The following is a 12,269-nucleotide window of genomic DNA, read 5'->3' as shown; positions in this document are numbered from 1 at the left end:
GTATTTCAAAAAGTGATGGACAAATTACTAAAGGGAGTGAAAGATGTCTGGTGCTTCCAGGACGATGTGTTAGTGTGTGGGAAAACTGAAGAGGCATTGAGGGAAAAAGTGGAGGTGGTTCTAAAGATATTCAAAGTGCGTGGAATTACGTTACGTGGTCAGAAGTGTGTCTTTTGCACTCGTACGGTGGAGTAATTGGGCCATGAAATATCTGAGGGAGGTCTTAGACCCAGGAAGGATTTGGTTGATGGGATAAGAAGAATGCAAGTTCCGAAAAACAAGGCAGAATTGAGGTAATTCTTAGGTACCATAGAATTTTACCATCGTTTTGTAGAAAATTTTGCGGATAGGGTGATAAACTTGAGAGCTCTGCTAAAGAAAGGTGTTGAGTTTGACTGGGGTAGAACTTGTCAAAAGGAGTTTGAAGAAATAAAATTGAAAATTGATATGTTGAAACCATTGGCTATGTACGACACCAAGAAGAAGACTATTTTATCGGTGGATGCTAGCGAAATGGGGATTGGTGTGGTTATGTCCCAAGCAGGAGCGGATGGTATGGAAGATGTAGTTTTACATGCTTCACGCATGTTGAAAGGGGCTGAGTTGAATCACTCAGTTATAGAAAAGGAGGCTCTAGCGTGCCATTGGGGAATTGAAAAATTTTGTGTGGGGTCAGGAATTCACTTTGAGAACTGACCATAAACCATTAAAGGCAATCTTTGAAAGTAAAGGTCTGGATAAAGTCTCAAGAAGAGTTGCATGCTAGGTAACCAGGTTACAATGTCTTAAATTCAATATGGAAGTTGTCGCTGGGAAAAGCAATTTACAAGTAGGGGTGTCACGGTATTAGTTTTATGACGGTACAATAACCTTCTTGCCAAATGACGGTATATCATGGTTATCGCGGTATAGCAGGTGGAGTTAACTAATCTTAACAAATATTTTCTAAAAGGTCATAAATTGTCAGATTTATCATCACAAACAAAACCATGCACCCAGGGCCAGAATTGGGCTTTTCAACATACTTTCCACTGAAATGCCACCCCTTGCTTGCACCAAACACAAACGCACGTGTGGAGAGGAGGGGGAGGTGGGGCCCTGCTGCGACTGGCAAAGCAAACTGAATAGCTTTTCTTAAGTGGTCATTTAGGCTTTTAGCTCCCCCACTGGCTACTGGTGAAGATGAACATGTTTCCATATTGATAATCTGCATGCCACAGATCAATGGTGTCTGATGGTAGTATACGCTTGTGCGCATACACACACACACACACACGCACTCTCTCTTTACGTTACAGCCTTTAGTTTACTTCTGGGCCAAAAGGTGTTCAGTAATCACGGACATGTTACCCTTTGGTATGGCAGCAGGGAATACCCACAGAGATGATTAAATTTCGCAGTGTGACTTATTATATGTAAATTCAATGATAGAACCAGGGAAATCCACCATTGTCATATGTTTAGAAAACATTATCCATTATAAATATATAAACCCCAAAGCCGCCAACCCAAAGTCCCGGGAGAATAGCTCAGCGGCAACGTGCGTGCCTTGGAAGCAAGACGACACAAAGCAACACAGGTTCGATCCCTGGGTCCGCGCTTAGAAACCTCTGGGTGTTTAAGCGTGTTATAAATACGCAACTAAGACAAAAACAATTACGCAACAAAATAAACAAAACCAATTTCTTTAACAGCGCCTCGATGCCCTGGGGCTGTGTGAGCGCTTTAAAAAAAAATTTAAATAAAAAAAAGTAAACCCCTTTCCTTCTTGGCACTGTATTTATTCTTCCTATTGCTAACATGTTGATTTTGTGTCAGGCACGTGTGGTTTATGGAATGGCATTAAAAACTGCTCAAGCTGAAACTACTTGGCAGACGGCACATCCAACAGTGCAAGACCAAGACTGCGCAGAACTTGCTTACTGCAGCCTTTCCAAATCAGATTGAAAAGCACACTTAACGGTACGAACGGTATACCGGTATAAACAATGTGACGGTTATTATTGTTCAATTAAGTGGTTCACGGTATCTTTAACGGTATACCGTAATACAGTTGCATCCCTATTTACAAGGCGATTATGCTTCAAGGTTAAGGGTGGATAGTAGTGATGATGATGAGAGTGAAAAATGTGGTGATGTTGGTAATATGGTATTTGCGACCACTGAAAGGGTGATACAGAGAGAAGAGTGGATTGAAGCTCTGCAGTCTGACGATATGTGGAGACGCATCGTGGGTTTCGTCAGAGAAGGTTGGCCGGAAAAGAGATTGTTGTCGGGAGAGGAGAGATCATTGTGGGAAGTAAGATTGGAATTGTCTGTGAGGGATGGAGTATTATATCGGTGGGACAAGTTGGTGGTTCCTGGGAGTTTGAGAAAAAGGCTGGTGGAAATTGCCCATTGCGGTCACGTGGGTGTATCCAAGACTAAGGATGTTATAAAGGCTGATTATTGGTGGCCATGTTGCGATCGAGAAATCGAGAGAGTCATTGGTGAGTGTGTAGTGTGCATTAAATCAGGAAAGAATCTTTCGGCTGTGGTCCATCCAATAAGAAAGACGTTGATACCGGAAGGTGTGTGGCAAGATCTTGCCATTGATATTCTGGGCCCTGTCGATATGGGTAGAGGACGAGAAAGGTTTATTATTGTCTTAATAGATATGTTTTCAAGGTGGACGGAGTTTAAGATATTGAGGGATGTTACAAGTCAATCCATTGTGGAGTTTTTAGAGAGTGTTTTTGAGAGAGACGGTTTGCCAAGGACCCTTCTCACAGACAATGGTCCACAATTCACAGGTAAGTTGTTCCGAGAATATCTTTTCAAATGTGGAATTCGGCACAAGAAGACTGCATTGTATTATCCACAAGGGAACGGAATGGTTGAGAGAATGAACCGTTGTATAATGGATGGTATTCGAGGAGCAAGCGCATGTGGTGGTGATCGTAAAGTAGCAGTCAAAGAGCGTTTGTACGCTTTACGGATGGCCCCCAATGCTGAAACGAGAGTAAGTCCCTTCGAATTGATGAGAGGGCGAAGAGGTAACACTGTGTTGTCACCGGCATGGTTGGGAAGAGTGAGGGAAACCAATGAGGTTGTAGAGGAAGTAAAAAAAAGAATGGAAGAACGAAAGGGTAAATGGGTTGAAAGGATGAATGAGAAGACCCCAAAGAGGAAGGTAACAATTGTTGAGGTGGGTGATTGGATCAGAATACGGAAGCCCGTAATAAACAGGAAAGGGGATCTGTTGTATTCGGATCCTGTCAAGGTTGTCCAAGTGTACAAAGGTGCTGTTAGGACAGGAAGCGGCCAAATTTGGAATTTGTCAAGAGTTGCGAAGATAAGAAAGTAGATGTCTTAAATCATCCCTGTGATATGTCAAAAGTACAACGTCTGCTGATGTTATATTTGGTATTTCCATTTTTTTATGTTAATACCCAGTTAAGTTATGTTTCATTTGTTATTAATGTTAGGCTTTGTTCAGATAAGGGGGGGATGTTTTGTATATATGGGTTTACTGTGCTAGGGGAATGCCAAGTATTGCCATGGGGATGATGAGCATTCTTTATGTGGAGTCATTGGGCTGTGCATGGTTGAGGTCACAATGCACTGCTATGGAACTTAGGATTTGTTATGTATTGTATTTTGGCAGTTGGAGATCTGATGCTGTCCTGGTTGGGGGTCTCAACTATACGTCTGATACGTGTCCCAATAAATCTGCTTTTATCCTCACCTGGTGTGTCTTGCCTCACTACACAGGGGGATGCAAATAGGTCCATCCAGGGATGCCCGAACAATTGTCACACCTCCTGAAAAACCTTGGGATGAATGGAAATCTCCCCTGAGACCAGAAACACCCTGCTGAGCTAGTCCGCAGTCACATTGTCCACCCCCTGTATATGGACCGCTCTCAAGGAGACCAGTTGTGCCGCAGCCCAGGTCTAAATGGACAAAGCCAGATCCTCCAGAGAGCGGGACCCTGTACCCCCTGATGGTTGATGTAAGCCAAAGCTGAGGGGTTGTCTGTCCATTCCAGAACATCCTTCCCCTGGATCGAAGACCTGAAGACTACCAAAGTCCTTATAACTCCTGCCAACTCCTTCCATTTGGAGGAGGACAGCTTGAAAAGAAAAGAGTTCAAGTGGGCACGGAAGGTATTCAAAGGTAGGTACTGGGAAGAGGAAGAGGGACATGGAGGTAATCTCTTATTCATTCAAATTGATGTTATATTAATTTTACTATATATTACTTTCACTGAAATATGTGTCATATACATTTCAATGGGTTTCATATTCATTCCATTGCATGTCCTATTCACTTCAATGTGTCATATTCATTTCAGTGTGTGTCATATTCATTTCAATGGGTTTCATATTCATTCCATTGCATGTCCTATTCACTTCAACATGTGTCATATTCATTTCAATGGGTGTCATATTGATTTCAATGCATGTCTTATTCATTCCAATGCATGTCTTGTTCATTCCATTGCATGTCCTATTCACTTCAACGTGTGTCATATGCACCTCAACGTGTGTCATATTCATTTTAATGGGTGTCATATTCATTCCATTGCATGTCCTATTCTCTTCAACGTGTGTCATATGCACCTCAACGTGTGTCATATTCATTTCAATGGGTGTCATATTTATGGTTGTATACAAATTGTTCGTTTTACAACTGTTCGAATTACAATTGACCTTTTCACAATTGACCGAATTGTGAAGGTCAATTGTAACATGTATGTGGGGGGAAACCCCCCACAACCCCCCACCCAACGCCAAACCCCCCCAAAACCCATATATATATATATATATATATATATATATATATATATATATATATATATATATATATACGGTCAATTGTGAAAAGGTCAATTGTGACCCTTTAAATTCGGTCAATTGTTCATTCGAACAATTGTAAACAAACAATTTGGGTAATACCATATTTATTTCAATGCATGTCCTATTCATTTCACTGCATGTCTTATTCATTCCAATGCATGTTAAATTCACTTCAATGTGTGTCATATTAATTTCAATGGGTGTCATATTCATTCCAATGCATGTTATAGTCACTTCAACATGTGTCATATTCATTTCAATGGGTGTCATATTCATTCCAATGCATGTTATATTCACTTCAAGGTGTGTCATATGTATTTCAATGCATGTCCTATTCATTCTGATGCATGGTATATTAATTTCAAAGCATGTTACATTCACTTCAATGTGAGTCATATGCATTTCAATGGGTATCATATTCATTCCATTGCATGTCCTATTGACTAAAAGTGTGTCATATTCATTTCAATGGATGTCATATTTATTTCAATGCATGTCCTTCTCATTTCAATGCATGTCTTCTTCATTCCAATGCATGTTATATTCACTTTAAGGTGTTTCATATTCATTTCAATGGGTTTCATGTCCATTCCATTGCATGTCCTATCACTTCAACGTGTGTCATATTCATTTCAATGGGTGTCATATTCATTCCATTGCATGTCCTATTCACTTCAACATGTGCCATATTTATTTCAACGTGTCATTTTCATTTCAATGGGTGTCATATTCATTCCATTGCATGTCATATTCACTTCAACGTGTGTCATATTAATTTTAATGGGTGTAATATTTATTTCAACGTGTCATATTCATTTCAATGGGTGTCATATTTACTTCAATGTGTGTCATATTCATTTCAATGGGTGTCATATTCATTCCATGCATATCGTATTCACTTCAACATGTGTCACATTCATTTCAATGCATGTCTTATTCACTGAATTTCAGTGTATGTCATACTCATTTCAATACATATCATACTCATTTCAGTACATGTTATGCTCATTTTGATACATATTATAGTCATCTCAATGTATGCCTTACTCATTTAATTGCATGTTGTATTCATTTCAATATGTCACATTCTCAAAGTTGTAATTTTGACCTGAGCGGCTTCCCATATTACTTGTATGCAGCTCTGTAATGTCAGTAGCAGCCGGTAAAGTGGGATTTACAAATTCCGTATCGGGGTTACTGTTTTTTTCTACGAATGTCACTCCCACGTTCAGATAATGATGAAAATAAATGGCCTTTAAATACTGGAAGCATGTTTTCTTTGTGAAGGATGTCATGTTCATCGGGTTGCTGTAGCCGTTCTATATTGGTCCCAATCGATTTAATCGGAGGAAGAAGGATGAATCTTGTTCTACTAACATCATCTGAGGAGATGTGTATTTGCAAAAGTTCTGTGTCAGTAACATCGAATGGTGACTGAAACGAGGAATTGTTCACTTCGATCACATTGGTGTTTGGTGCCTCTAATAACGAGCCCCTACTTTTCCTATTTGTTGGGGTGAACATTCCTCATTTCTTTCAGGGGCCGCCATATCACCATACGTGTCATCCGACGGGAGCAGTTCAAAAGCAACAGATTAATTACTGGCATCTTAGTGGAATTACTTACCACCTTGTTCAAATTCGATTTCAAAGTCTCATTTAATGAAGCCGTGGCGTACGAGCTAATGGAAAAGGCACTATGGAATAAAGTTTAACAAATGCGAAGCGGTACAGAAGCTCCCGCAGACGCGGTCACTATTTCACTTTCACTTTCACTTGCCTCTGTCGAAGCCAAGGCATTTTTATTCAAGTTCATTTCGAGGCAGGCATTTACAGAAACATTATGCAACGTACCTTGAAGCTCGAGTTCATGTTGGCGCCTTTGTATTGCCGCTTCTGTGGAGCCATCATAACAGCAGTGAACGGCCCTTGGCAGTGTGTCCTGAAGTGGACTGGGGTAGACTGGGACTCTCCTCGGGACTTCGCGAGGCACTCCACGCACGCATACACCTTTTAAGGTGGAGTCTACCGAGTGAGAGCCAAGTGTTAAAGCAACAGCAGCAGCAGCAATAATGTAGAACCAACGAAGCAGAAGTCACTGTAGCTCCTCTCACGTCTGTGACTGGGGTAGACTGGGACTCTCCTCAGGACTCCGCGTGGCGCTCCATGCATGCATACACCTTTTAAGGTGGAGTCTACCGAGTGAGAGCCAAGTGTTACAGCAACAGCAGCACCAGCAATAATGTAGAACCAACGAAGCAGAAGTCACTGCAGCTCCTCTCACGTCTGTGACTGGGGTAGACTGGGACTCTCCTCAGGACTAGTTTCTCAAGAACCCATCTCTTGCAGTGCAGAACGTGTGTGCCAACTACCCGTGTATTGCCCTACCACTGTTACATCATACAATATAATAAAAGGCCAGATGTATCTTTGTCCAATGCAGTAATGCGCAGTACAGTCTGCCCACTTCGCCTGTTGTCACTGCTAGAGGCTAATGGTAATGTAATGGTAATGTTTATTTTGAAAAGCGCCTATACACAAAGCATGTGTTTCAAAGCGCTCAAGGTGAAAGGGAACAAGGGGAAAAAACAACAGTCTTTCAGAGCCCTGGAATTTCTGAACGATACAGGACTGCACAGGCAGATAAAGTGCATATAATAAATGTAACAGTGTAGATAACAGCAAATGGGTCTGACAACGATTCTGCAGTTTTTCCAAGTTCACTGAGGTATCACCATGCAAGGAGGGGAGACAGGTAAGATAGATAGACGATCTTCAAGGCATGGTACGTTCAGATTGTGCAAGTGCAAAGACGGTATGGGGGGGGACAAGTGCAGGGGGGAATCCAAGTGCACCCAGTCAGTCAGAAACTAGGGTAAGTGCTGAGAGGGAGCTGTTGCCTTCGGATATATAGTCGTCCTACTTTATTAATGAACACCTAAAACTTGTTTTTTCTATTAACATGAATTGCAATGAATTACAATCAAATATACCATATAATACATTAACACTCTGAAAATGTCTCTCCTCACACACATCCTCCACATAGTCAATCCAAGACATCTAACAACTCTCACTCTTTCAATACTGTGGATAGCAATTTGCTGATCCACAGACTATACTGAGTGAGAACAGTTGTCCCACGCAGACACTTACTTGGCTTTCTGCAGTTTTGAAAAGCAGGGAGAGAACACCAGTCACATTGTGCCTTTCCAAACCAGACCCGCCACATAATGCTGCAGAGTACTGCACTGTTTCCCCTTTCTCTGCTTCCTTTCTAACAATTCATATGAAACCACTTTTCAGCATCATAAGAAAGTCAGTGACAGGCTTTAATTCTTACACAGATCACCCACAAACCTTTCTTCCTATAGACAGGAATCCCACTCTTACGAAAAGCTCCAGAGTTTCCCAGTGAAAATGAAAGGATGCATGGAATCTAGATGATTACAGCTGTATGGCAACAAAACGGCATTCATCATTTTTAGCCTGCCTATTCCAATACAAAAGTTCTTTTCACAATTGTTCACATTCTTGCGAAAATGTCAAATAAAACTAGAAACTCTTGTGCCTTCTGCCTTGAGTGAATGTTTCCACCAGGAACATATGGTCATGCACAACATCCGTGCCCCCATTGGTCTCCGGACATCACCCTCCACTCCACGCAGCCCTTCCGCTAGATTCCCCAGTTTTTTCAGCCTTCTTTAGGTAAGCCTTCTCCCCATTTTCTCTACACTCCTGTTATCTGTTACTGTGCCTGCCTGTGCTAATTCATTGTTTCCTTAGAGCGGCCTTGGGGTTATCGGCGTCGTGTGGTTCTGGCGATTCGACATCCACACCTGTGGCCTCAAGGACCGCACAGAGTCCCCTATACTCTTCACGACACATCAAGACTTGCCACATATGATGCCACATCCAAAAGTTCTGACTTATTATCCACCTGATCCCATCCCCCTCCCCTCGGCTTCATGAATAGTTTAGTCGGTTAAATGTAGTCTCGACTAGTCAATTGCAATCAGTTTTGGACTTTCCAAAATATTGATCGGCTACTTCAGAATGCCCAAAGAGCTGACAGCATTCTTAGGAAAAATCAAACGAGACCATATTTCCATAAGAATTTACTCACTTCACTAACTCTTTCAAATGTAGAGCAATGTCTTGCCATTTGATCCTTTCAAAATCATGCTTGCAATATCTTCAAATCAAATTGCATTCACCGCGTCCACTTAGAAGCCCAGTTTGATTAATAAGGTCAGGAGCCCACCTTAAAACTAGTAATGGACCTAATATCTAAAACAGTCTCACTGATACAGTAAGACAAGAAAGACGTTAGATGTAGGCCCTCCTTCAACAGATCTGTGGCTTTCCTGAGTTGCCGGTAGCTCCTGGTTTCTCCGTAGGTCGTGATTCTCTTTTGCCTCGAGGCAGCTCATTCGGCATGGTGGGATATCTAAATATGCTACAGGAATAGATGGCACTTCCAGACAGTCCTTACGGTTTTGAAATGTGATAGGGAATATACGACGGACTACTGATCCATTGTCTGCTTTCTCTCTGTGGAACGTGTTCCCTGTACGATATACCCAAAGTCCTGCTCGCTGTACCCTGAATCAGAAGCAGAAGAGTGAACCACATGGAAAGACTCATTCTGCACATACAATATCAACCAGCAGAGCATGCTCCTGGCTGATGGATGGGGAAATGTTGCCCTGCTCATTCATCCCTCTCTTACCAAGACCCAATCACTGACATTTGTGATTGACAGTGACTAAAGACAAACCCTCCTCACCTATCGGGATGGTTCTCCCCACTCTGTGAATCTCTTGGTCTCTCTCTCGCGCTCTCTTTCTCTTTTCTCTCTTTCATCCTCACAGAAGCTTCCACGCCCACTACTTTAGACCTTTGATGATGGACCGAAAGGGAAACGCCCGTCAATGTAAATGTTTGCAGACTCAGGGGGCATACCATTCATTAGCACCCTGGGAGGGGTGCTGGCCAATCATAAGACTCTGAAAACTGGCTGTACTCTATGGTACAAGCCCACATTCAGAGCTACCTAAACAGCCAGTGCCCTCTTCCACTCCACTGCCCGCTCCTCCTTCACCACTTAGTGTGATGTCTGCCGCTGCCGATGGAGCGGGCGGCGGCAGGAGAGTGATCGCGGCCTTCGGCGGAGGCCGCCTCGCTCGCGGGGCATGCAGGGCGCAGCGCGGCAATGATACGTGACTCTTCGTTGGGCTGCATAAACCCGGACTGGCGCCAAACCGCCAGTTCCGGTGATACCTTTATTTTTCCCCCTCCCCTTCCTTTGTCACGTGACCTTGTCGTCAGGGCACGTGACACCACACTTAGCACTCGTTTATTTTTCTATACGGGTGCTAATGTGGTCTTTTCTTTTACACAAATACCTACCTTTGTTGCGCGCATCGGCACTGGGAAGAGCTGCTCTCAGCCAAGTCCGTTTTCTATGTTGATGACATCACAATCATCAACATGGAAAATTGACTTCATTGACAGCAGCACTGCCTGGCGCCGGCCCGCACAACAAAGGTTCAATTCTATTTTTTTAAATAAAAAAAACACCATTAGCACCCGTGTAGAGAACTACACAGGTACTACTGGCGATATTAACCTTTGCGCCGGGCCGCCACCTCGGTTAATTTCGCATCAGTAATGCACATGATTTAACTTCAAGTAACTCTGGAAGCTAGAGGGGCTGCAATGCAATCTGGGTGTGTGCTAAGCCAGTTCAAGCTTTTTCTCATGATCGAACATATGACTCAAAATGTGAATGTTGTTTGAGTATGATTTCATGCTCAAAAGACAGCATGCTTTCATGCCTCCTCAATGCAATCCATCTACTCTATGGATGCCTCCTTTTACATTCGGAGGAATCTTTTGCTGGATTAATGCAGAAGTCTGTACATTATCTAAGTAGATGAGTGATGTCATGGGTGCTGTGCGGGAATGCTAGAATGTAGTGTTCCACCCGAGGATTCCAGGATCGTCCATTGGAAGGACGTAACTTGTGTGATGGCACCAGTGGGTCCAGCTCCATTGAAACTTACTAAGATGTAACTTAGGATGATAACTAATAAACGTACTTTCATGGAAAACTTACCGGAAGAGTCCTGAACATCGCTTTAAAACAGTTACCTCATGAAGTAATCTGTGAAATCCCCTCCCCCACTGTAAGAAGACCACTGGCACATTAGTAGTGGATGTGGAGTCCCTATAACTGCATATTTATGAAGATCTGCATGTTGTATTCTTTCCTATTTCTTAAAAATTCAATCCCATCTCTGTTTTGAATGTGAAAATGATTGTCGCATTAGTGATAATACTGCCACCGTAATACTGTATATACTATAATGAAAAGAGGAGTCATTATTGACCTGTCCCTGCATTATATTGCAAAGGGAATACGATGCCCACTTTTTCACTCCCACTTATTTTACTTAAGGATATATTATGTGCATATCATTGGTCCCATAATAAGGGGGCAGTAATAACATGGTATTATTTTTACTGTTAACTTCGATCTCATAATGAGGGCCTAGATGGCATGTGCTTCCCGGCACAGAAAGACACATTGTAGTTCATACTGGACACCCCACAGAGACTGGAGCAGGGCTTAGTTGCAGTGTCGCTGCATCAAGGCAGTCGGGTGAAGCGTTGCATGCTAACAAATGATATCAACAATACTAATACAAATAACAAGCTTAAGAGCAATGTAATGAAAATAAGCCAGTAAATAGTAATACTAATGCTGAACAATCATCATAATCACACAACTAATTATAATTATTATTACTAACAGTGCTGTTATGATCGTCATCATCAGTCATCTCCATCATCATCATCCTCATTTTCACCTATAATGTCATCATGTGACCATGGGCAGTCTCCTTAACAGCTGTGCATCCTGAATACAACCTCTTGAAAATAACATACGTAGAAATATAACAAAACAATTAAATTAACAGACCTGCTCAGCTTGAAGCTCAGGGAAGTGACCTAAAAATCTATGGCATTAAACTAGCAGACAATTCTGCAACCGCTGTCAGACCCGTCCAGTTGTCAACATAAGCAACACAGTGCAGTTATTGAGTCTGCTTTTATACAGTCAGGCGCAAGTGGTCAGGCACAGCATGTTCTAGTCCTGGAGGCAATTTGGCAGCTGTGGTAGTTACACAATTACTAATGGATTTTTTCTATTAAAAAAAAAGAAGCTGGAGAGAGAAGATTAGGAAGACTGTGAAAAGAAGGAGAGAAAGATGCATAAGCAAGGGGCGGGGAGACAAGAAAACTACAACAAACAAAGAAAGAAATAGAAGAATGAGTGCAGGAATGGAAAAGTGCAGGAAAGACAGGTGGGAGTAAATAGAAGTTAGAACATCAGTTAAGGAAAAGGAAGAAAACCTTAAT

The 12,269-nt window shown here is 42.1% G+C and overlaps 1 protein-coding gene across 1 annotated transcript in view; it reads right to left on the bottom strand.

Moving 5' to 3' along the window:
- Window positions 1-11,938, bottom strand: part of LOC138569453 (metalloproteinase inhibitor 1-like) — a 385,026-nt gene extending 373,088 nt beyond the window's left edge. The window contains exon 1 of the mRNA XM_069647433.1: window positions 11,830-11,938. The gene's annotated coding sequence lies outside the window, so the exon portion shown is untranslated. The remainder of the gene's footprint in view (window positions 1-11,829) is intronic.
- Between the last annotated feature and the right edge of the window lie 331 nt (window positions 11,939-12,269).

Source organism: Ambystoma mexicanum, chromosome 2q (genome assembly GCF_040938575.1).
Source record: "Ambystoma mexicanum isolate Mex_15411 chromosome 2q, UKY_AmexF1_1, whole genome shotgun sequence".
In the NCBI taxonomy this organism is placed as follows: Eukaryota; Metazoa; Chordata; class Amphibia; order Caudata; family Ambystomatidae; genus Ambystoma; species Ambystoma mexicanum.
This window is presented reverse-complemented; position numbering and strand designations above follow the sequence as displayed.